Source organism: Eriocheir sinensis, chromosome 56 (assembly GCF_024679095.1).
Source record: "Eriocheir sinensis breed Jianghai 21 chromosome 56, ASM2467909v1, whole genome shotgun sequence".
Taxonomy (NCBI): Eukaryota; Metazoa; Arthropoda; class Malacostraca; order Decapoda; family Varunidae; genus Eriocheir; species Eriocheir sinensis.
Genome location: NC_066564.1, coordinates 10,479,049 through 10,503,472, shown reverse-complemented (window position 1 = coordinate 10,503,472; position 24,424 = coordinate 10,479,049). Strand labels below are relative to the sequence as shown.

The following is a 24,424-nucleotide window of genomic DNA, read 5'->3' as shown; positions in this document are numbered from 1 at the left end:
CAAAGCTGCTGGTCATAGTCCACAAAGACTTAAGTTTGCCAAAATTAGAGAAAGAAAAAGAAAAAAAAGAAAGGTAAGCTTGTTCTTATGAAATGTTCAAAATGAACTTCCATTTTGTGCTCTAATTGCAGGCTAACAAGTGACCTCTATTGTGATATTAGTGTCTCTTGGTGAAGCAGCTAATAAGTGTTTCTGATTTGTGATTGCTTGCAGTGTGCTGGCTAGGAGCTATTTCTTCAAACAAATATGAATATGCTTTGTTGAACTCAAACCTCATGCCTTTAACATCCGTCCTGTTTTGAAGATTTCACATACATTTCTGTCTCCTTCTGGACAGCCTCCTGAGGTACAGCAGCAGCACTCAATAGTATTTAGCAGCTAATGAGATGCGTCACTGTTCCTTGCAGTGTTGGCGGCAGCTGCAGTAAAAGCAACAAGCCTGACGTCCAGCCTCCAGACCTGTGGATCCATCACGACCACTTGGAGCTGAAGAACTTTGACAAGGGTGAGCGTAGCAACTCCCCCAACCACGCCTCCATCATCAACCACACAGGTGGGTGTTTCTCATCAGCCATTGAACAGTGTGCGGCTCATGAGAATCAAATCGTACAGGTAAAGCATTTGTGTGTCATTTTTTGTAATATTTGGTTGTTGGTGTCTTGTATCCCGTCACGGCTGCGTTGTAGTGTGCCAGTGACGCCACACACAACCTTACACAACCCACGGACACTCCAGTATGAGAGCCTTCACACACATTACGGAATTGTCGTGAAAATATTCATTATTTTATGTTTCTGTGTCATTTGTTGGCAGCTTGAAACATCCGTCAGCAATTTATTTGTTGTTGTTTGTGACCGTACAAACTGTGATGTGACACAACGGCAATATTTTTGTGTTGTGTGTTCGGACTTTGATATTATTTGGGCCGTTCGGAAGAGCTGAAGAAAGACCAATGTGTTGTGTGATAGGTGTCAATTTTTTCAACTTTTGTACACAAACCTTGTGTAAGAATAGCATTTTCTACATCCAATCCTAAAATGGTCTTCATCCATTTTAGTATTTTTTTCTGGGGAATTTCTTAAACTGTTTTTAGAGTGTACAGTATTTTTTAACACTAGCACAGCACCATACACAGCTCTGTGGTGCACCTTCCTATTGACCTTCTTCCAAGTACTCTTCTTACTTTTTTATCCGGTACAACTGACAGCATCACTCAGAGGAACGGAAGATTTTGTGACATTATGCTCATACTGTTTTAATGGAAGAGTAGGATGTTGTTCTGGTCTTAGTTTGTTACCCATGACATGTTGATGACCCCAAAAAAGTGTATGTTTTATTGAACCAAGAGAAAATGTCACCCATAGTAAACAAAGATATGATTTGTTGTGTCATGCGTCATTCCTGTGCTCCTTGCTCTGTGTCATCAGGAGAGGGAGGGACTGGTCTGAAGGGACAGTAGTGGAGACAGGAGTGGGAGCATCACAGGCCGTGCTAGAGCACTGTGTGTCTCGGGTCCTATTTTCATTGTTCAAGCTTTCATGGTGTCACCTCACATGATAGACAGCAGACATAGAAGTTATTATTTTCCACCTGGGGGGAAAAAAACATTATATTCCTATCTCAAGAAAGAGGCTGCCTTCAAGGTGCATGACTTACTGTATATTGCTATAGCTGTGTTGCCCTCAAAGGATTACTACAAGTGTGCATTGGGTTTGTAGTTTATTTAGTATCTGTAGAAATGCCTACCATCTGTGGGAAGCTGTTGTTTATCCTTACTTTTCTGTTTGGGTAACCAGAATGTGGTCCTCAACATTGTTCTGTACTATTTACTGGACTAGTGTTAACTTGTGTGATAACAGAGCTGGGTTGCTTGGCTGCAGCACTTCCTGCCTCGGGCTTCATGCAAACATCTGTGGAACACTTGAAGCAAAAATTTGTAATCTTATTGGAAATATCACTAATTTACCTGGCCATTATTTAGGCTTTTACATTGAGATCCCTCAGATTCATGTAATTTCTCTCTAATGTATCAAATATAAAATATCAGGTAATATTTCAGTGTGAGAGGAGACCAGGAATTATGTACAGTTGTCCGCTAAAATTTCTTCATATCAGTCTCTTATGACTACATATCATAAAAGCCATTTAGCACCAGCTGATTTATGAAGACAGTGAGTGCCAATTAAAAAGAAATATGAGTGTTTTGCCTGAAAGTGTTCCACGTGTTGCTGCTGCCAGCCTCCGTGTGTGGGGACGTCTCCTGCCATAACTCTCAGCCTCTTCTAGGGGACAGACAATGGTGGTGGTGTCAACTGTCAAAACTTTTACATAGAATTAGAGCATAAAATTTCCTTTCAAACTATTGAAGCATTGGAGTTCAAAATCATATTAGTTTTCTGCTAAGTAGACACCATAACCTGCCTTGCTTGTGTAGATAATGTTGAGTGCACAAACCCGCAGGACCAGAGTACGAACCCGATGACAAGAACACCACTTACACATCCACCTCCACCCTCGACCGCCGCACCCCTTACCAATCCACCTACCTCCGTAAGTTACCCGGCCTGCCACAACCTTCTATAGTGTGTAAGACTTGCAGGGTAGAGAGTAGAGCCAGTGCTGGAGACGGAGGAGGAATTTGAACAACCATGAAAGGTTTGTGGCATTACAAAAGCATGATACTTAAGAAATATAGATATCTCATCCATAAGATAGACTCATAACTTAAAGGTAAACTAGAGGAGGTCATTATTGTGAAAACTGGCAATTGTGTAGCATTATTCCCACCATCATCAGCCTATAAACTGGCAATTGTGTAGCATCATAATTGCCATCATCATTTAAATTCCCAAATAAGCAGGTGAGGTGGTGGAGACCTTGCCAGCAGAAAAACCACATAGGGCTAGCTGACTAAGAGTAGATTTCTGGGTGGGTGTGCATGACTTTTGTGGCCATTCTCTGCATTACTCAGAAGACTAGCTGAGGAAGAGGAGTGTCAGGGAACAGCTGTGAAGGATCTTTGTAAGGTCATCCACAAGGGGGCAGCAGGAGAGGCTAAAAGGCACACACAAATGGTTAGGTATTGAGGGAAGAGTAGATTCATGTGTCCAGCACCTCTCATGACTCAGGGCACGGACCATTGGAGTGGCGGCTGTGATTAGGAGAGAGCAATACAACTGTAGTGTCAGGAGGTGTCTCATAAGATCCTCTGTGTGTAGTGGTTAGGTATTGACGGAAGAGTAGATTCATGTGTCCAGCACCTCTCATGACTCAGGGCACGGACCATTGGAGTGGCGGCTGTGATTAGGAGAGAGCAATGCAGCTGTAGTGTCAGAAGGAGTATTATAAGATCCTCTGTGTGTAGTGGTTACATATTACAGAAGAATTATACCAGAAAATGATAAAACATGAGGGTAGGGCATGTCTGTTTATTTATTTATCTTTTTATATATATATTTTTAGGCAATAAATATGTTTTTGTAAATTTTGTGCTAACCTTGTGATGAGAATGTGATGCAGTTTTGTGGCATGAGCAAGAAATGCTTTGTGCTGTGCAGTGGCAATGTTGTAAGTTTGTAAGCAGTGAGGCTGGTGTGTGTCCAAGGGCTGCCTGAAGCTCACCACTGTTGGGGACTCGCTGCTCCTCCAGGGCTTCCGTATACTTTCCTTATGCTGACCAGGTCCAGCCTTGCCTTCATGAGCTGGCCTTGTTAGTTCACCACATCTCTTATTCTTATTCTCTATATTTATTCATAATTCTTTTAGTGATGGTGGGTATTGTCTGGACTCTGTTTTTTTGGCTTATTTTTGTTAAATCACATCTTATTGTATGGACTTGGCAGTGGTGGTTAAAGTTTCTTGATGATGTGTCACCCTGTGTCCCGCCGGGGATGGGTTTTGTGCCAGCAGCGCCTTGGAGGGTGGGCAGAAAGTGGCTGTGAGCTAAGGGAAGGGGAGGAGGAGGAGGGGGAGAAAGAGGAGGCAGGTCTTTAGGGTTGCCCGTGTGAATGTGAGTTGAAGGAAGGAAGAATGGGAAAGGAGGAAAATTATAGATTCATTTGTGAGAGGAAGGGTGAACATTTCAGACATGGGCAAAAACACACCAGAATGGGCAGTGCTCTGGGTTATGGAAACGCTGATGAAAATGGGCTGTGGGAAGGCTTAGAAGGAGGAATGGTATTTGCAGGAATTGAAAAGTGAAGAGGAGAGGAAGGTTGTGCAGTGCTGGTCTTCCTGAGAGTATGGACAGGAGTGGATGGGGATGGATTGGGTGGATCAAGAGGAGAGGAAGGCTGTGCAGTGCTGGTCTTCCTGAGAGTATGGACAGGAGTGGATGGGGATGGATTGGGTGGACCAAGAGGAGAGGAAGGCTGTGCAGTGCTAGTCTTCCTGAGAGTATGGACGGGAGTGGATGGGGATGGATTGGGTGGATCAAGAGGAGAGGAAGGCTGTGCAGTGCTGGTCTTCCTGAGAGTATGGATAGGAGTGGATGGGGATGGATTGGGTGGATCAAGAGGAGAGGAAGACTATGCAGTGCTGGTCTTCCTGAGAGTATGGAGAGGCGTGGAGGGGGATGGATTGAGGAAGACTATGCAGAGGAAGACTATGCAGTGCTGGTCTTCCTGAGAGTATGGACAGGAGTGGATGGGGATGGATTGGGTGGATCAAGAGGAGAGGAAGGCTGTGCAGTGCTGGTCTTCCTGAGAGTATGGACGGGAGTGGATGGGGATGGATTGGGTGGATCAAGAGGAGAGGAAGGCTGTGCAGTGCTGGTCTTCCTGAGAGTATGGACGGGAGTGGATGGGGATGGATTGGGTGGATCAAGAGGAGAGGAAGGCTGTGCAGTGCTGGTCTTCCTGAGAGTATGGACAGGAGTGGATGGGGATGGATTGGGTGGATCAAGGATAGTGGGGATGATAAGTATTATTATTATTATTATTTTTTTTTTTTTCCCCAACCTATAGTGGCAGTAGTCTATGTCTCAGGCTTGTGATTGGTATTTCATATATTTCTTGGTGCAAAGAGCAGTAGGTTTGAGATGGTGTGTAATGAACTTCCTGAAGGATCAAGATGAAATGATATTGAAGCACTTTGCAGCCCTGATATAGATCCCTGTAGGCTCACTGGCAGAGTAAATGTATTTTGCTGTACATATTTCTGACTAGTTTTGTATACTTCTCATGTTTTTATGGTATCTCTGAAGCAGTAGAGTGTAGTGCCTGGCCTCCTTTGTGCAGTGGTGTAGTTTTGAGACCCAGCCACTAGGAGGGCACAGACAGAAGAAAAAAATATTCATCATTAATTGCATGTTTCCCACAGTCACATTAACCCGGTAGCAGTGATGGGCCAAATTTGTGGCTTTACCGTGTAGCAGCGATGGGCCAAATTTGTGTCATGATATAAAACCCCAAGAATAGATGATACATAATCTGATCACAAATGCTTTGATATATATTATGAAATGGTTTGTGTGAGGAGTAATTTTTTCTCATTTTTCTCGCTTGGAGGGACCATTAAGGAACATGATCCCTGCTGCTACCTGGTTAAAGTGTGAAAATACTCAATATGGGCCACTTGCCACACTCAGATCTCACACTTGATGAGAATCATTTCCATGTAAATATATGAATCTTGGTAAAAATTTTATGGAATCCCTTGCAAAGAAACGTTCCTCTGAAGGAGTGTTGTGAGCCGTGAGGCAACACTGGAAGATTGTTGTGCTGCCTGTGCGTGCCCTCAGAGTGTCTGGGATGGGGCCGCTTGTCCCCGGCAGCCAGACAAAAATACTCGGACAAATATCCTGTTTGTGTAGAGAGTCTCAGGTCACTATAGACTATTCCATCTCAGGTGACAGCAAATATGAAGAAACTAGTAAAATAAGGAAACTGTTGAGTCTCAAACAGGTTTTCCCCAACCCCCGTCAGGTCAGCTGTAACTAATCACCAGCAACAGAGCGGCTGTGCTCTCCCTACATGGTCTAGAGTCTAGACCCTAGAGGGAGGGGTTTCTGGCCTGACCTGTTGTCACCTGGGGTGGAATAAACTATAATTCCTGCTGCATTAAGTAATGAAAACACTCAGGTTTGTGCTTTGCAGGATTGGGATTTTTTAAGAAGAAATCCTTTTCACAATTGATACTGTTTGATGCAACATGACGAGTGTTGTTGGAACTCGGTATGTGTCTTGTATTACGGCTTTAGGAAAGTGTACTAATTATTTAGTGTGGTGACCTCCACACATGTCAGTGAGAACAGTGGAGAAGACTTTGGCTGTGTAGTGATCCTTTTACTGAAGCATATATATAGTGTGTGTGTGTGTGTGTGTGTGTAAGCATAATTCATGGTAACATTTGTCCATTGTGGCATAACCAACTGTATATAGATAGATGAATAGATAAATAGATAGACTGATTGATAAAAAGAAATACTGGCATATTTATTTATTTATTTGTTTATTTTTCTTGTCATATTTTTATTTCTTATTGCATTTTTCATTATTTGTTTGTTTACTTAGTTGTTTAGTTAATCAGTAATTCATTTTTCCAACAAAGTCTGTTTGCAGAAACTTACACTGAACTTTCCACTTCTTCTAGTGCTCTTGTTATGTATTGTTAGATTATCATTCAAATGCCTCTTATTTTATTGTGTTACACTTCCAAGATTTTGGTTTCCTAATATGTCTCTGTAGGTGATCCCCTCAGCGAAGATGAGACGGATAAATTGTTGAACCGTCGCTCATTCAAACCCAAACCTCTCATTATGTCTATGGATGTTTCCAATGACCGTAAGTACCTGCCTCTCTCTGCATGCTGTCTAGCTACTCCTTCCTCTGCCTGGGAGCTCTTCCTGCTTGTGGTGTCCTCCTTGTGGTGCTGAGTGGCTGGCACGGAAGGCATGCACTGCCCCACAAGGCTGGTAGTAAGATGCCTTGCACATTCTTGCCTTGTGATTTGTCTTTCAGTTATGCTTTGAAGCTTTGCTATATAAAACTTTTGAAGTTATGCTTCCTCACACACACACACACACACACACACACACACACACACACACTCACACACACACGTAAGCAGGCATTCTCTTCAAGCATAACCTCCACACCTAAACTGAAATTTGAAGCTGGGCCAACCAGAGGTCATGAGGAGAAGGAAGAGAAAGAAGAGAAGAAGGAAGAGGAGGAGGAGGAATGTGGTGACAGAAATGTAATATCCATTTGTGTGGTCCTAATACAAAAAGAGAGATATAAACAGAATCAAAAGAATTCAAAGAGTGGTAACCAAAATGATTCTGACCTATTTATCATACAAGGGAAGACTGGAGGGGTTCAGGCTGCCATCCATAACAGGAAGAAGAGAGGTGACATGAATGCAGTGTTGAGGGGAGTGATGGAGAAGATCTGTTTGCATGGGTTGGGGACCAGCAAGAGGAAATGAAAAGAAATTGAAAAAAAAAAGTTTAAAGGAGGTTGAGAAATATACTGTGTTATATAAATGTATTGAACTGTGGACCAACCTTGACAAAGAGGTCAGCCATTCCAAAAAATATAAATGAGTTTAATTCTAAGTTTGACCTATTGAAACAAGACCCATGAGTGTAATGTTACCATGCCTAGGTGAATACACACACACACACACACACACACACACACACACACACGCAGAGTCTATGTAAAACTAGTTTGTGCGCATTGACCTTACTTAACCTATTTAGAGTAATGTAGGCAACTTATCTTTGCCACACTTGAGGTGCTCAGGGTAACTCACAAATAATGCAGTAAGCGCCACTCCCAGAAATACTAGTTTATCCTCCTCCTCCTCAATCATTGCCTTGCTAAAAAAAACTTGTCATGTCCCTGATTTAAGTGGTCTGGGCCAACACCATGAAGCTCTTTCAGATGATTTTCACTCACAGACCACAGAGCAGAGAGTGAATTGTCTGCCAGTTAAAAATGTCTAACTAAATTTCCTGCAAGAGTCGCACAAGACCATTGTTTTGGTGCCCAGGCCGGGAATGGTGCTTAGCAGTAGGCAAGTCTGAGCCCCGGCAAGAGGTGTTTGTGGGCGGGTAAGGTCACTCACTAATCTCAGTCTCTACAGTCTCACATGCATGCCTCTAATTTTAATAACAATTTGGAGAATAAGAAACCATCAGCCTCATCCACCTTGTGTGCCATCAACAAATATCAAGTAGATTACATTGAGTTTTATTTATTTATTTATTGTGTTGTTATTATTTTTTAGAGGTGTCTTGATATTCCCATCTTGAAAGCATTCAAATCATAGGCAGGAGGAAATACAGACAAAGGAAGGCTGTTCAGTGTTTATCAGCAAAAGAGATGAAAGAATGAAGATGCTGGTTAAGTCTTGCATAAGGGATTCGGATAGCATAGGAATGAGTTAAAGTAGGAAGACTCAATACATTCTTTGCTGTACAACTTGGTTACAGTTCTTGATCAGTCATATACTGATAACATTACAACATGGGTTTGACGGGATGCCTTTCTAACCACTCAAAAAATAATCAATCATAAAAGAGCCATCTAACAAATGAACATAAGTTGTCACCCTTGTAAACAAACTTTCTAAGTTATTTTTTGTTGATTTGCAGATTTTTGGCTCTCAATTTTTTGTCAAGTGAAGCGTGTTTTGGTAGTTACCTTTGTCATTCAAGGTGTGAGTGCTCAAAATTCGCCTTGACATTTTTTCCTATGCTGTAAACTGAATGAGAAAACTAGTTTTTTTATTTCATGTAAAGTAGAAAAAATTACTTGGGTAGGTTGTTTATTCTCTGTAAGGAAGGGAAAATGACTTAGGCAGTTTGTTTACGAAGGTGACACAATATTTTACAGCAAGTGAGGTGCAGAAAAAATATCTGGGCGAGTTTGAGTGCACAACAAGACTGAGTGCAGGGTGGACTGTGAAGGCTCTACCCTTTGTGGTTCAGTACTCATGGGATTGCATCACTGCTGTGCTGTAAGGAAGGAATAGGTGTTGGGACTGTGTGGCAGATCAGAGGGGAGGAAAGGACCCGCAGAATAAAACGCCCAAACGGACTGTTTGAAATGGTTTGACGATAGTGAACACATTCTTGGTGGGCTGTGTATCACCAAGTGTACGTGATGTATCAGTCATCAAGAGAAGCCAGACAGACCTAATCCCTTCATGTGATGCATCAACATTGCCCGATCTTACCTCCATACTCTGGGACACTCATGATGCCATATTTCACTTGATTATTTAAGTTAAAACACTACTAAGACTAATTTGCTTCTGTCCTTGTGTACTGACATTTTAAGAGTCTCATTTTTTACTGAAGCAGAAATGAGAAACAGCGCTGGTAACCACAGACTAAATTTCTAGACTTGTAATTATTAACTAGCTCGTTTTTAAGTCACGTTTGCAACGAGAGAAGAATATCTCAGCTCTTCTTTATTTTCAAGTAAATGAAATATAAATGGATGTATTATTTTTTTTACATCAGATACTGTATTACTTTCATACAAACTTTGTCTCCATTTATGTAAAGTTTTCAGACTGAACATCTTGAACATCTACAACTGTAACTCATCAGCTTTCATGACTGTATGGATTTCCTAATAAAAACAAACATATATTATACATTACTGTGGAAGCATAATACTTGTGGGTCATGTCTTCTTTCACTACACGAATGCGTTCCCTTCCAGTGGTTGGCGGCAGCACCTCCAGCAGTGTGTACAGTGATGGCACACTGGGCCGCCCCGGCTACTCCATGCCACAGTTTTCCTCGGCAGGCAGCCAGGGGTACAACTCGCCTGCAGAAAACCCTTACAGTCCGAACCCCACAAGGTATCTACAAAGGTTCTATAACCGTAAAGAAAACTATTACCCCAGTGAAGGGAAGTCAGGCTGTAGGGTCAGCTGAGAGAATCATGAGAGGTAGGAATGCAAGCAGGGATGGAAAGGGAGAATCAAGGACCAGTTAGGCAAAGGAGGAAGGAAACATGGATGTATTAACCCATCCGCTGCAATTGGCACGGATTTGGCTTTCACTGGTAGCCTGGTAACATATACTCCTAGGTCTTTCTCTGCCTCTGTGGTGGATAGTGGAGTGTTTCCCATGTGGTATTGGTGTGCTGTATATCCCCTCCCAAGGTGCAGGACTTTCCATTTTTCTTCATTGAATTGTAGCAGCCACTTTTTGTTCCATTCCTGTAGCTTGGTGATGTCTTCTTGTAGGAAATTCAGTCAAGGGGTTTAGGTGAGTGTATTCCAGACTAGTTTTGCTCAAGGCTTCTTCAGGGGAACTAAGCTGGGCCAGGTGTTGTCATGCTATACACAGGTCTCACAAACATTCCTTCCTCCTCCTTTACCCAACTATCAGTCTGCCAAGCTTGACCTCTGCCTCTGAAACATGGTCAGAGAGTGTCTCAGCTGGCAGGGCTTTGTGCAGTAAAATTAGTTATAACTGGATAGGATGTGACTTAACATGATCAGAAAGTATAATAAGGATTCAGCATACAAGGGATGCAGTGTGGATGTCAAAGCAAAAGTTGTTAAATATTGAGTTGTGGAACAGACATGGCAGAGTTTACTAAGATGGCTTAAGCATATCATGGCAGTACAGGATGGTGGTTTTGTGAAGAGGATTTATGAGAATCAAATCAGAGGGCTAAAGGGTTGGACAAGAGACCAACAGTAATGTGGAGTGACTGGACTGAGGAATATTTGAAGGGGAGAGGAGGGAGGCAGTGTGTTAGTGATGCTGAAGAAAGTCTGTGAACAGGGACAGTTGGAGACTCTGCCACCTTGACCACCCACTAAAAAGGAGCACCAAGAGCCAAGAGGGTGTCAGACCTATAGGGAGAGGGATCTAATTTTTGCATTGCTTCTTCATATAAAGTGACGGTTATTTTTATTGTCCTTTCCCCTTCCAGCAGTGGGTTGTCTGGTATGCTGGGGCCAGGTAGCGCCCCCCTGGAGGGGCTGTCTCACCCCAGCCCTCACAGTCCCTTCTTGGCAGCCTGGGGGGGGCCTTCAGGCTCGTCACAGTACAGGTAATTTTTTGGTATTAATGTTGAGAGTTCATTTCAAGTACAGGTGAATGTTTTGATAAATTCTCAGAGTAAAAATAATTGAAGGGAGTTTCAGTCTTCTGTGGATAATCCATGCATTTGTAAGTCCGCAAACATGGGTTTTGGAAATGCGAGGGACCACCTGTATCTATCTATCTGTATACATATATATATATATATATATATATATATATATATATATATATATATATATATATATTTTCCCCCTTTTATTCCAGCACCATCAATGGTGAGGGGAGCAACACCCTTGGGAAGAGGTCTGGCAACCCTCTGCGCAGCTTCAGTGTGCCTGCCCCGCCCCAGTCTGCCCCCACCACCCCACAGCCCAAACACATTGGTGAGACAGGCCACAGGGTTGGCACCTTTTAGACAGCGGGATGCAGAGTTGAAAAGCTCTGAGTCAAAGAGATACCTAGTTGCTGGAAAGTAGTAACATGATAGAGTTCTTTTTTCAGAGTAAACAAAGCATCAATCAGTTTGTGATAGGGACACACAACAGTGTTGAGTAAAACACATCAAACATTGCCCCTGCATGTCATCTTTGCATGAAGAACAATTAATTTTTGTATTTGCTCATAGACTTTGGTAAGTCGTCAACCACTGAGTAACTTGATGAGCATTTTCATCTGAAGTCAAGTCTGCACTCTGCCCGCCACCGCCGTGGGTATCACCGCTGCAGGTTTCTTGATGCTCAGTTCCCCAAAAACTGGAATTCAAAGACTCAGATATATTACAGTTGGGTAATTGCTCCATCCCAGAAAGAAACACAAGCTGATCATTAAATTATTTTTAAAAGGAAAGTTTTGAAATCCTGTGTGGCATGCAAGTGTCCAGTCAGTGGTGGTGCCAGGGGAGTACCTGGAAGGGGCCACTCATGGTAAATGTAACTCTCTCTTGTAGTTGAAGGTTTTCCTTGTACTATTTTGCATAACGGTCTGTTGTGTCCATGAATATTAGAGAGAGGTGACCCAGGTGTGCAGAAACAGCCATATGGGAAATAACCACTGAAGATAAATGTTAGAAACTCTAAGTTTATTGAATAATGAAAAATCTGAAAAGATGCATTTTGATAAGTGACAAAATCATCCCTTCACAAACTGATGAAACAGTAGCATACATTTTGAAAATATCAAAACAATTGGAACACTCATGAATTGGTCCTGTCAGCTTTGACTCAGGCTTTAAGTTTGCAGAACTTTGTTTATTGTATTTTTTCTCATGACATTCTCTACCTGACAGTTGCTGTGCGACCCCAGGGTGTCACAAGCCCCTTCAAGAAATCCTTAGTTCCAGGCTCCTCGGGGATGCCCAGCAGCGCTGGCCCTGGGGGACCCTCGGGCCGCTGGATGGGCCCGTCCTCTCGGGTGGACTCTCTGCCCGAGCACGAGGTAAGAGTCGATGTTTGCCGTGAATGAAACACCTTGGCAAGGCGTTTCACTGGTGGTGACTAAAGTTGTAAAATCCTCTCCATGAAACTTAATCTTGTCTTACCTCAGCCAGTACCTTCAGCACTACCTTGGTACATTATATATTACTGGACACATGTTTATTAACTATCTTTGTTTCTTATATACTTTGAAATTTCATTTCATTTTCCAGGAAGCAAATGAAGCTCTACTTCATGGTTACTCAACGGAAGAATTGTCTCAGGAAATGGCTAACCTTGAAGGGCTGATGAAGGACCTCTCTGCTATCACTGCCAACCAGTTCAACTGCTAGAGTTTAGTGATGACTGCTTACCATTACTCTCTGACATGCTGCTCGCTCTGCCAACTTCACCTGAGTTTAGTATTTTTATTTATTTTTACACGACTCAATACAAATTGTATTCTAGTGATGTCTTGAAACAAAGCCAACAGATATATATGTTCAGTGCCAGTACATAAAATTTGGGTTTTATATCAACTTAAAACTATTGCAGGGTTAGGGGTGTACAGTCATAAGTTGCAGCACATAAGTTGTCATTTTAATATTTCTCATAAAATATCATGTTTAGATTTACACCACTCACACTGAATACCTGAAGCAACAAGCCATTCCCTGGAGTACCTTTCTTACATTATCAAAGATAAGCAAACAGAGCCTTTTCCATCTTATTCTGAGCAGGGTTTCTCATATCAGTGCCAGGACCGTCATGCCAGGTGTAGGAAGATAAGTCACAAAGCAAAGTGAATTCCAAGTTACGATGCAGAGCCACGGGATGCTCATGTGTGGTGCGGCCCCTGGCAATTTACATTCTTTCTGACCCTAATTTTTCTCCCACGGCCTGGTTTGTAGGCTCAAACCCAAACACTGTGCGGTGCTGTGCTGGTATGTGGCCTTAATCCCCATCATCCTGACCCCATGTGTCCACACCTCCCTCATGAAAGGCAGCGCTCATAACAAATTTGTTGCAGTTGCAGAGTGATCAGTCTCCATTCAGTCAGTAAATACAATTGAGTCCCAAGCAATAATTATAAACAGCCAGACAGTTTTCCATGCATTCCTGACTCTTCCCCCTGGTGCTCCACTTGACAATAATTTCTCTCAGTATTGGAGTTGATGGGCAGCTTGCTGGTGATCCTCAGCCACTGATGGCAGACAGAATGGTCAGCCTTCAGCAAGACTCAGGTGCTGGAGCCACTTGGCCACATCTCCCTGAATCTAAATACAAAATTAGTCAATGACATCTTTTGACTCCCATACGTGCTGCTTCGTCATGTAGCCATTATAGCCCCCAAAGCCTGTCATTCACTCCTTACATGCACAGCACCTCTCAAGTGTTGGCTGTTATGGCATACAAGCCTATTCAGGGCACAAGTCCATGATAATTGGCTATTGCTTCTACGCCTCACTGCAAAGACCTGGTATTATATCAAACCAACACTGACTTTAGAAATATTAAACATCTGAGAAACTTACATGCTGCAAATTATGGTTGACGGAGACTGACTGGGTGGAAATGGTTTGAGAGTAATTCATGGGAGTGTTTTGAATTTATAATATTTTCATGAGAGGAAATGACTAAGTTAGTGGTCAGTAATTTATTGTTATTATCATTATTATTATTATTTTTATATTATTATTATTGTTATTATTTATTTGTATTATAATTTAAACAACTTTCAAAAGTAGCTGTCACTGGTGGTGTAGTGTGGTGCTTCCAATCCTCCTCAGTTAGTGGTGTCCTCCGCGCCGCCCCGGCCAGGCTGTGGACCGTCAAAATGAGTAGGGACATGCCATGAAAATACGTAAAATATTTTTTCTTGCAAGTATACTTGCTTCACGTTTCTTGAAAGCAGCTAAATGCTAACATGGGGAAATATGAATGAGGTAGGGATTTTCTTTTGAAGCAAATTTGAATATTTTTCTTTATAAAGGTAATGAAACATGTAAAAGTGAAACAGTTGAATCAGAAAAAAAGCAGGCTTGTACAATACACTACTTTTGCTGTATTTTATAGAAGAGATGAGTCCTGCCTTTCATGGTGAATGGTGAGTGTGAGAGGTGAGACGAGGTGATGGCCTCCAAGCACTGTGTTGCTGAGGACAGCCGAGTGGTGCCTAGTCATGTTGAGGACCAGAGTGTGTGTGTGCCGTGCTCAGGCCGATGAGTCTGTTGTTGCTGAGGTGTTTGAAAATGTAAACACAACAAGTTTGCGTCCCAGTTCCCAGCTCCGATATTTCCGTGGACCCGAGAAAGGATCTGAGTGAGTGAGTGTCGTTGCGTTAACAAAACACTGGACTAGGGTTTGCAGCAGTTTCAGGTCTCTGTGCTCAATCATTCTGAATCTAAATTCCCTTGATCAGCAAATAACGAGTAAAGGAGTTCTTCATAGGTTCTAGGTTCTTCATAGCTCACTGAAGACCAGCATGTCAAAGATCACTTAGATAAAACAGTTCATCAAAAGAGTGGTCCAGTAATACACAGGATGACGGCATCTTGTAAACCTGCTGATCTTTTGAAGCTCTACTTAAACAGCCTTCCTGCAGCTGTCTGGAACTCCTGACCGTTCGTTTATTGCTGGATATTCACTGTGTTCTCGTTTGTACATTTGGTGCGTGTACAAACTAGACGTGCATTTAATGTTAAGAGTAATTTTAAGAACTTTTGTATAGTGGAAACTTCTGAAACTACATCATGGGTGTCCTTCCAAGTTAACTTAATGTTCAGTAACAGTTTATAACTCTTTTTGTACCAGAAGTCAATTTTTTGTTGTGTGACTTCTTTTAGTTGTCATGGATGAACAGAGACAGTATATCAGCAGTAGTGGCAACACTTTGGTAATGAAGACTTGATAAGTTTGTCAATACCCACAGACATTGGAGACTAGTTTAATTTATTGAGTGTATGTGATGAATTTCTTTGTCCAGGTCTTGATTTTTAGTCATTCAGGTCATTTTTTTAATAGCTGTGAAAATTATTTGACATTTTTTTATTGCACAAAATATATAAATGTAATCATATGATAAGAACTGATACATGTCTCAGTAAGTGAAGTGTTATTATTTGTCATCATCATTCCATCATTATCATCACAATCATCATCACTGTCATTATCATTGTCATCGTCATTGCACACCATCTCATGACATTCATCTTCACAACATTTCACATGCATTTAGAAGCATTTGTACTTTCAGGTTCTCTGGAAAACCCTCAGGTGGTGCTTGACAGAACAAAACTGGGACTTTCTTTACTATTAGCTGGGCCTTATCTACTTTTTTATTGCTAATGAAAATCCAGGATCTGATAATGTTATCAGTCTGACAGATTTCTGTATTGGGCCCCAGCTCCTGTGTGTGTGTGTGTGTGTGTGTGTCTGTGTGTAGGAGGAAGTCTCCTTCCTCAGAGTCACACTGTCAACAAGCCAGACAGAAGCTTGCCTAACTTGCCTTCATAAGTGCATGTGCTTGAGGTTGATGGTTCTGATCTCAGCCACTGGCAGTTTTCCTGTGCATGGGAACAATTTTATTTTCACTGCATTTTATCTCCCAGTCTTTGCATTGACTACTACAGGTCCTCATTTTTGTGTTCTGTCATCACCTCTTGAGAAATTTCCAAATACCTCTTCAACAAAATAGACAATGCATTTGTATAAATGCTCATACATTTAATAGTTTAATCTTTGTAAGATCAAATTTGTAATACCACTTGCCATGTATATAAAATTTAGTTTTCAAATAAATTTTTAAATGATTGATAGGATTTATGGTTAATTTTGTACATTGGTGTTTGTCTGGTATGCAGTTTGTAGGGTTGTGCTGCATTGTTTGGCACGAGCAGCAGCTCCTTGGGACGTCATGATACCTTTGCTCTTATGATGGAATAAATGTAAAGGTAGCTAAACCATGGTAAAGTCTTTAAGACCTAGTTTCTATTTGTACAAAGTAGGTTGTGCAGTGCAATCCACTTGTTTAGGCAAAGATTTACCATACCAGAAAATTCCTTGGAAGTGCAAATGTGTTGACCATAATAAGTTGAGCTTCAAGGAAAGTGTACTTTAGGGTACAGCCCAGAACATTTTTTATGTTCAACATATTCCTCAGCCAACAGAAGGAACATTTAGCCTCAGAGTGGGTGGGAAGTGTTTGCTGCTCTGCCAGAATGATTTGCTTCAGCCACACAATCCTAACAAACAGGTTCCTTCCAAGAATTCTCTTGTAAGAATAGTCACAAAAAGATATTCTCAATAAAACATGATGTATACTTGCAATGTTTCCCAAACCTTTCTTCCTCTTGCTACCTTTCACAAACAGCAAAGCTTGAAGACAACCATCCTACTCTGTTTTGTAATCAAGACCAGACCAAAGAAGCTCAGTCAGAGGAGGGAAATCTGTTCTGAGTTGGCCCCCATCATTTAGATGCTACACATTTCAGTGCACCAGACAGTAAGCCTCCGCAGCAGGACAGGGAATGCATCTTGTGCTGCAGTGAGGTAGGTGATTGCTTGACATCTCTTGCTTTCAGCTGTAGCCACTGGACAGCTCCAGCAAAAGGAAGGCAGAGTGGGTAAGTCCTTACCCTTTCAATTCTGATGCATTTTTTTGGTAATTGTAAAGCAACAACAGACAGATTAACCCAGTGTTTTTTGGGGTCTTGTCAGGTCATGTGTGGCTGTTGTAACAGCAGCAGCTGCTTCTTCAGTGTCTTAGGGGGCTGGTTAGACCATGGGACCACAGCCTCTTGAGCCCCAGCAGTAGAGGTTCCTTGTGGCTGTCGTTGTTGTTATGTCCCTATGGGCAGGGGTTAGATCCTGACGAGTTGACCAGACTTCTGCAGGAAGGTCTGTGCACACTTGAGGGCTTGGAAGGCAGTGTTGGGGCTGAGGGTGTCGCTGGCAGCAGGCCCCCTGGCACTGGCCTATGGATGTTGAGCCTGGTTAGGGATGCTCTGAGGCTTTTAAGGAGGGAGTGTAGTCCTGGGCAGTGGAGCAGGAAGTCTTCTGGAGTGTGGAGCACCCTGGGCAGTGGAGCAGGAAGTGTTCTGGTGTGTGAGGTGCCCTGGGCAGTGGAGCAAGAAGTGTTCTGGTGTGTGAGGTGCCCTGGGCAGTGGAGCAGGAAGTGTTCTGGTGTGTGGGGTAGGGTTGCACCGATTAATCGGCAGGTAATCGGTAATCGGCCTTATCGGCCATTTTGCCGATTAATCGGTAATCGGCCTTTTGGCCGATTAATCGGGCCGATTATCAAAATTTTTTTCTCTCTTATGGTGCAATGTACATAACACAATATCATTAATATTGATATAAGGATGGTGATGTTACCAAAATTATCGTACCGCAGTGTTAAAATTATGGAATTTGCCTATAAATTATGGCAGATTTTGTGTATGAATTATGGCAGTAATTATGGCAACTTGATTAACTCAGTTTCTTAAATATTTTATATATACTCATTCATTAATTATTTGAGAGAGATATTTCGCGGTCATTCCTTTCCCCTTCATTAGGCAAACATGAATCAATACCTACTCAAGAACTTTTTTTCCCCAAAAATTATGGCAGATGGCAGACAGTGTATGGCAGATGGCAAACGCGTGCCAAATTATGGCAGAATTCCATAATTATGGCAGACAGCGCAACACTGGCCGGTGGTCATTGATGTTCACCGTACTGGTACTGGACACGTTCTGTTACAGAGTTCGTATGATACCCTCATACCATTTTCAGTTTTACCTAATTGATGGACAATATTTATGTAACTTTTTCATCATTGTAGCTACACAAAGCTATTATTTAATCAAATTAATATATACGTAATCATTCTGCATATTTTATTGTATACTAATAGAAAAATTAGAACAAGCGTGTTTTTAGATTAGAATTAAGCTAACACAGTGTAAAACACAGTAAATCAGAACAAGACGTGAGAGATTGATAAACTCTCTGTACACTACCATTTCTAGTAGCATCTGTATATACGTACGATCACCACAAGAACGAGAAAACTGACAAATTTTAACATTAAAATCAGGATGTTGCCAAATCATAAGTAACAAATTACAAGAAGTATTTGCTCTCCATACAAAAGATGACAGCTGCCCAGTAAACAAAGTTGTAAACATGAGAGTAGAGGTATGTCTCTAACTTTGTGATATCAGTATCCACTCCAGTAATAATATTAATATTAATCTCATTTACAATTTCAAAGTAATCGGCCGATTAATCGGTATCGGCCGATTATTGGCAACCGATTAATCGGTAATCGGTAATCGGCCCAACTGCTTATCGGTGCAACCCTAGTGTGGGGCACCCTGGGCAGTGGACCAGGAAGTGTTCTGGTGTGTGGGGCGCCCTGGGTGAAATGCCAGAATTTGTTCTATACTCACACACGTCCTCTGCGTGTAACGAAACACACGAGAAATTAATCCAGACAAGGAAAGGTTTGCCGGCGCCGGAGATTGAACCCACAACCAGCGTAACGGGAGAGCCACTCCTTTACCAGTCAGCCAAAGAGGTACCCCACTGGCTAAGTGGGTTATGGGAGGCTCGCCTATCAGGCAAGTCATGTCACTACATAGGCAGTGGAGCAGGAAGTGTTCTGGTGTGTGGGGCGCCCTGGGCAGTGGAGCAGGAAGTGTTCTGGTGTGGGGCGCCCTGGGCAGTGGAGTAGGAAGTTTTCTGGTGTGTGGGGCGACCGGGGCAGTGGAGCAGGAAGTGTTCTGGTGTGTGTGTTGACCTTGGCAGTGGAGCAGGAAGTGTTCTGGTGTGTGGGTTGCCCTGGGCAGTGGAGCAGGAAGTGTTCTGGTGTGTGGGCGCCCTGGGCAGTGGAGCAGTGTTGTGTGTTTGGGGCTCCCTGGGCAGTGGATTATGAAGGGTTCTGGTGTGTGGGGCGCCCTGGGCAGTGGAGCAGGAAGTGTTCTGGTGTGTGGGGTGCCCTGGGCAGTGGAGCAGGAAGTGTTCTGGTGTGTGGGGTGCCCTGGGCAGTGGAGCAGGAAGTGTTCTGGTGTGTGGGGCGCCCTGGGCAGTGGAGCAGGAAGTGTTGTGTGTGTGGGGCGCCCTGAGCAGTGGAGCAGGAAGTGTTCTGGTGTGTGGGGCGCCCTGGGCAGTGGAGCAGGAAGTGTTCTGGTGTGTGGGGTGCCCTGGGCAGTGGAGCAGGAAGTGTTCTGGTGTGTGGGGCGCCCTGGGCAGTGGAGCATGAAGTGTTCTGGTGTGTGGGGCGCCCTGGGCAGTGGAGCAGGAAGTGTTGTGTGTGTGGGGCGCCCTGGGCAGTGGAGCATGAAGTGTTCTGGTGTGTGGGGCGCCCTGGGCAGTGGAGCAGGAAGTTTTCTGGTGTGTGGGGCGCCCTGGGCAGTGGAGCAGGAAGTGTTCTGGTGTGTGGGGCGCCCTGGGTAGTGGAGCAGGAAGTGTTCTGTGTGTGCGGCGCCCTGGGCAGTGGAGCAGGAAGTGTTCTGGTGTGTTCTTGATCTTGATCTTGATGTCACAGGTGGCTCGGGATTTCTCCCCAGCCAGGCCTTTATATCGGCAGCTCCTGTGGAAAGAAAACAAAACATGCGGGAAGTCAATGTTCTCGGGGCAAGATATCATTCCCTACATCTTTCACGCCACATGCCCTCCAAGAACTCTTTCACTGCCTCAATCACTCGTCCACTCGTCTTTCCACTGAGCCCCAGCAGCAGCACCATCCACTCCCTTCCAGTCCTCCCGTTTACATCACGTCCCATCTCGCTCAAAAACACATGCATCATCTTCGTTCTCTCCCTGTCATACTTCTTGCATTCCAGCACTACATGCTGCACAGTCTCGTCCACACCCCTGTCACACATCTGGCATACTTTGCTGCGGGACTCAGACCATCTATAGTTCCTTGCATTCACATCCAGACACTGCGCTCTAGCACGGAAAAGAAGATCACCTCCCAGGCTTCCCTCATACCACACCTCACACTTTGGGGCCTCTTTCTCCCTATACCAGTCGAGAGTTTCCTTTCTTTCCATCTCATTCTTCCACTTGCTCAATCCCTCATCTTTAACTGCCATATCTATCACATTCTTCCACTTTCTTACATCCCACTCAAACCCCTCTCCATTTCTGTTTGTTATTCTCCATTCAAACACATTCTGTCTATCTTCAAAGGGTCGGTACACCCACCTACTTAGCATAACATTCCTGTCTATCATTCGCCCACATTTATTCGCCCATTTGCCATCTCTTATACTCCACAAGTATACTTTCCTTGCTAATCTTGCATCCTCCATTTGTTCCAGTCTCACTTTATATCTCAAGGTTGCCTTTACTAGTCTTTCCCTAAACGTGCTCCATCCCATGTCCCCCCTAAGAGCCTCTACTGCTGCAAACCTTGGTGCATTCAGTGCCATTCTTGCTACCCTATTCTGCCCCACTTCCAATTTTTCTATCTCACTGTCATTCCATGTCATCACATCCATTCCATACATAATGCTCTGGACAGCCACACTCTTCCAAACCTCACGGATGACATCATACTTGCTCGCTCTCATCCTCGCTGCACTCCCTAAACGGCCTACCCACTGGTTTGCCATACTTATCTTTACATTCTTGGCCCTGCTGCATCCATTTACCTCCATCCACACCCCTAGATACTTGTATTCTTCCGTCTGTTCCAACTCATCCCTTCCAGTCTCCAAGTTGTTTCTCTCTCATCCTCTGGCCTATTCACTATCATTACTCTGCTCTTCTCACTGCTGAACCTAACCCCAAAAATCCCTTCCATAACCCCCTACCACATCTAGGAGACTCTGTAGTTCTTCAGCAGACTCACTCATAACCACCACATCATCCGCATACAACAACACACATACTTTATCCTCTCCAATTCTCACTCCTGCATTCATTCTCCTCATTCTGACTGCTAATTCCTCTGTGAAAAGACTAAATAATGTTGGTGATAATATACAGCCTTGTCTCACCTCTTTCACTCTTCACCCAACCTGTCTCTAGATCACCTAGTCTATATTTTGCTCTTGTACCTACATACATACTTCTAATTATGTTAACAATCTTATCACTCAGCCCAACTTTTTCAAGCACTCTGCATAACACATCTCTATTCACCCTGTCATAAGCTTTCTATATCTAGGAAGCCTAAGTACAGTTTCCCTCCCTCTCTTTTTCCTTTCAATCAGCTCATTTACAACAAACATATTATCTTCTGCTCGCCTGTCCACTCGGAATCCGTTCTGCTCCTCACCCAGCACCCTGGCACTCTCAATCCATTTACACAACCTTTCATTCAACACAGCACTAAAGATTTTTCCTATTGAGTTTACCAGAGAGATTGGCCTATAGTTCTTTAATTCCTGCTTACTCTTATGCCTGCCCTTGTGGATCAGAGTCACTCTACATTCATTCCATTTACTTGGCACTCTCTTCTTCCCATACCTGGTTGAATAACTCAGTCATCCTCTCAATCACAGCCTCACCTCCATTTTTATACAACTCATACGGGATCTCATCTGGTCCTGCAGCCTTACCATTCTTCTGTCTTTTCACACATCTCTCAACCTCCTCCCTACTGATCCTTTCATTCAGCTCATTTGCATCTTTCCTCCATAGTTACACATCCTTCTCTCACACCAAATACTTCCCTACTCCTCCTATTTCTTCCCAAAATTCTAATTGACTCCCTCATTTTCTCCTTATCTGTAATTTTTCACCATTCACCTTCAGACTTTCCACATTCTCACTGTCACTCATCCTCTCACCTCTCAGGAATCTATACCACTCACGACCTCCCTCAAGCCCTTTTCTCTCTCAGGGTCTGAATCACACTTCTTTCACACTGAACCTTTGCACTCATGATCTTCCGCTTTGTCAGTCGTTGGTGTCTCACGTAGCTTTCCCATGCATTCTGGTATTCACCTCAGCTTCTTCGCTTTCTTGCCTCCTTCTCCTCATTCGTCTACACAGTCTATTTAGTCTCTTTCGTTCTTTCCTAGCTGTCCCAATATCATCGTTCCACCACGGTTTCCTTACACGCTTTCTACCATTCGTTCTCACATACCCTACATGTTGGACTGCAGCTCCTCTCACATTCTCTACGAGCCTTTCATTCAAAGCGTCCACATCATTCAAACTACCCGGCTCCCAATTTCTTTCACTCAAGTCTACCTGAAAATTTTCCCACCCTACATCTCTCAGTCTCCACTTCTTCTTCCTGTCCTTTTCTTTCATTTCATTTCTACCTTTCAGCCCGCACTCCACGGTCAACATATTATGGTCAGACACAATATCAATCATTCCCTCTTCATCTATCCACATACGAGACACACATTCGCGCATTCTCCCATTTACCAGTACATAATCAATCGCAGACTCCTGATTTCTTGCACTCCAGGTCACACGTCCCTCAGCCAGAGTTTCATTCAGGTTCTCTAAGTTCATTTCACTTACAAACTCAGCTAGCATTTCTCCATTCCGATTTATACGTTCACCTAACATACCTGTATGTGCATTCATATCACCCATAACAATCACTCTCTCTCCTGCATGCTCTCTCACAACTTTTCTAAGAATATTGTACTTTCCCCTGTTTTCCCTTACTGCTCTTTCACCTTCTACAGTCATATACACAACAACCATAACTACTCTTTCTAGTCTGCCCTTTTATTCTTGCATTCCACACTCACGGCCAATACATCTTCACTGCTAGCACTGTTACCTACATCTAGCTCTTCCACCTTCAGATTCTCATTTTTGCGGTGGAGGAAGGCTACGCCTCCTCCCATAGTCTCCTGTTTCTTTCTACCCTTAACAATAATCACATACTCACTCCCCTCAGTCTGCACGTCACCTCTCAGGTGTGTCTCAGTCAAGCCTATTATATCATACTTCCATTCATCCAGTTCCTTACTCATGTCCTCAAGTTTGCCCACACCCCAACCTCTCACATTCAAACATCCAATCTTCATACTTTCACTTGCCTGGGTTGTGTATCCACTCCTCCGTGCTAGGTCATTTATACCCGTTCAAACTGTCCCCACTGCATACAGTGACTTCATCCGCACCCATTCACGCAGGCGCTCCCCCATCCTCCTGTTCCCGTTGCCGCTCAGGTGCACGCCATCCACGTCGAACGCTGCATCTCCCCTCAGGACTCCGTCCATGTCGATGAAGCTGACGTCGCCCTTCTTCCCTCGCGTCCATTCAATCTTCATCTTCATCATTTCTTCTTGGATCCTCTTGTTTGTAGATCGGCGCAGTCTCTCGTACTGTGGTCCTTCCCTTGGGCGTCTCATAATTCCCACAACTGCAACCTTCATTCCTTTTCCTTCCACTGCCTTCACAGAGTCTACTACGTCCTTTACTGTTTCTTCTTGTCCGACGTACTCCAGGGCGTTCCCACCACCCTGGACGATCAGCAGTCCGTCTTTCAAGTCGCCCGCATCATGCTGCACTCTTTTCTTGATGTTCCTGATCTGGGCACCACTCATGCTGGTGCAGCCACTGCCGTCCATGTTGCACTTAACGTGCCAGTGCGCATTCTTCATCATACTGTCTCCAATGATACGGATGGGGGCCCTCTTCACCTTCATTTCTGTTGTCCGTCTAGGTCTTGCTGTTTCTGTCGCTTGGTCTGGTCTTTCCTTGAGGGTCTCAGCAGTCTGAACCTCTCTCTCCACATGGTCCTCCTTGGGGGCAGCCACAGCTGTTGTCTGGACTCCCCTGTCCTCCAGGGTGTCCTTGGGGGCAGCCACAGTTGTCTGGACTCCCTGTCCTCCAGGTTGTCCTTGGGGGCAGCCACAGCTGTTGTCTGGACTCCCCTGTCCTCCAGGGTGTCCTTGGGGGCAGCCACAGCTGTTGTCTGGACTCCCCTGTCCTCCAGGGTGTCCTTGGGGGCAGCCACAGCTGTTGTCTGGACTCCCCTGTCCTCCAGGGTGTCCTTGGGGAGAGCCACGGT

At 43.7% G+C, this 24,424-nt stretch overlaps 1 long non-coding RNA gene across 1 annotated transcript; it reads left to right on the top strand.

The window, feature by feature from the left end:
- The first annotated feature begins 10,978 nt into the window (after positions 1–10,978).
- Positions 10,979–16,757, top strand: LOC126984297 (uncharacterized). The gene is made up of 4 exons (XR_007736556.1): positions 10,979–11,030; positions 11,288–11,406; positions 12,309–12,457; positions 12,669–16,757. It is a non-coding gene; the product is annotated as an uncharacterized LOC126984297 (long non-coding RNA).
- Positions 16,758–24,424: the final 7,667 nt, after the last annotated feature.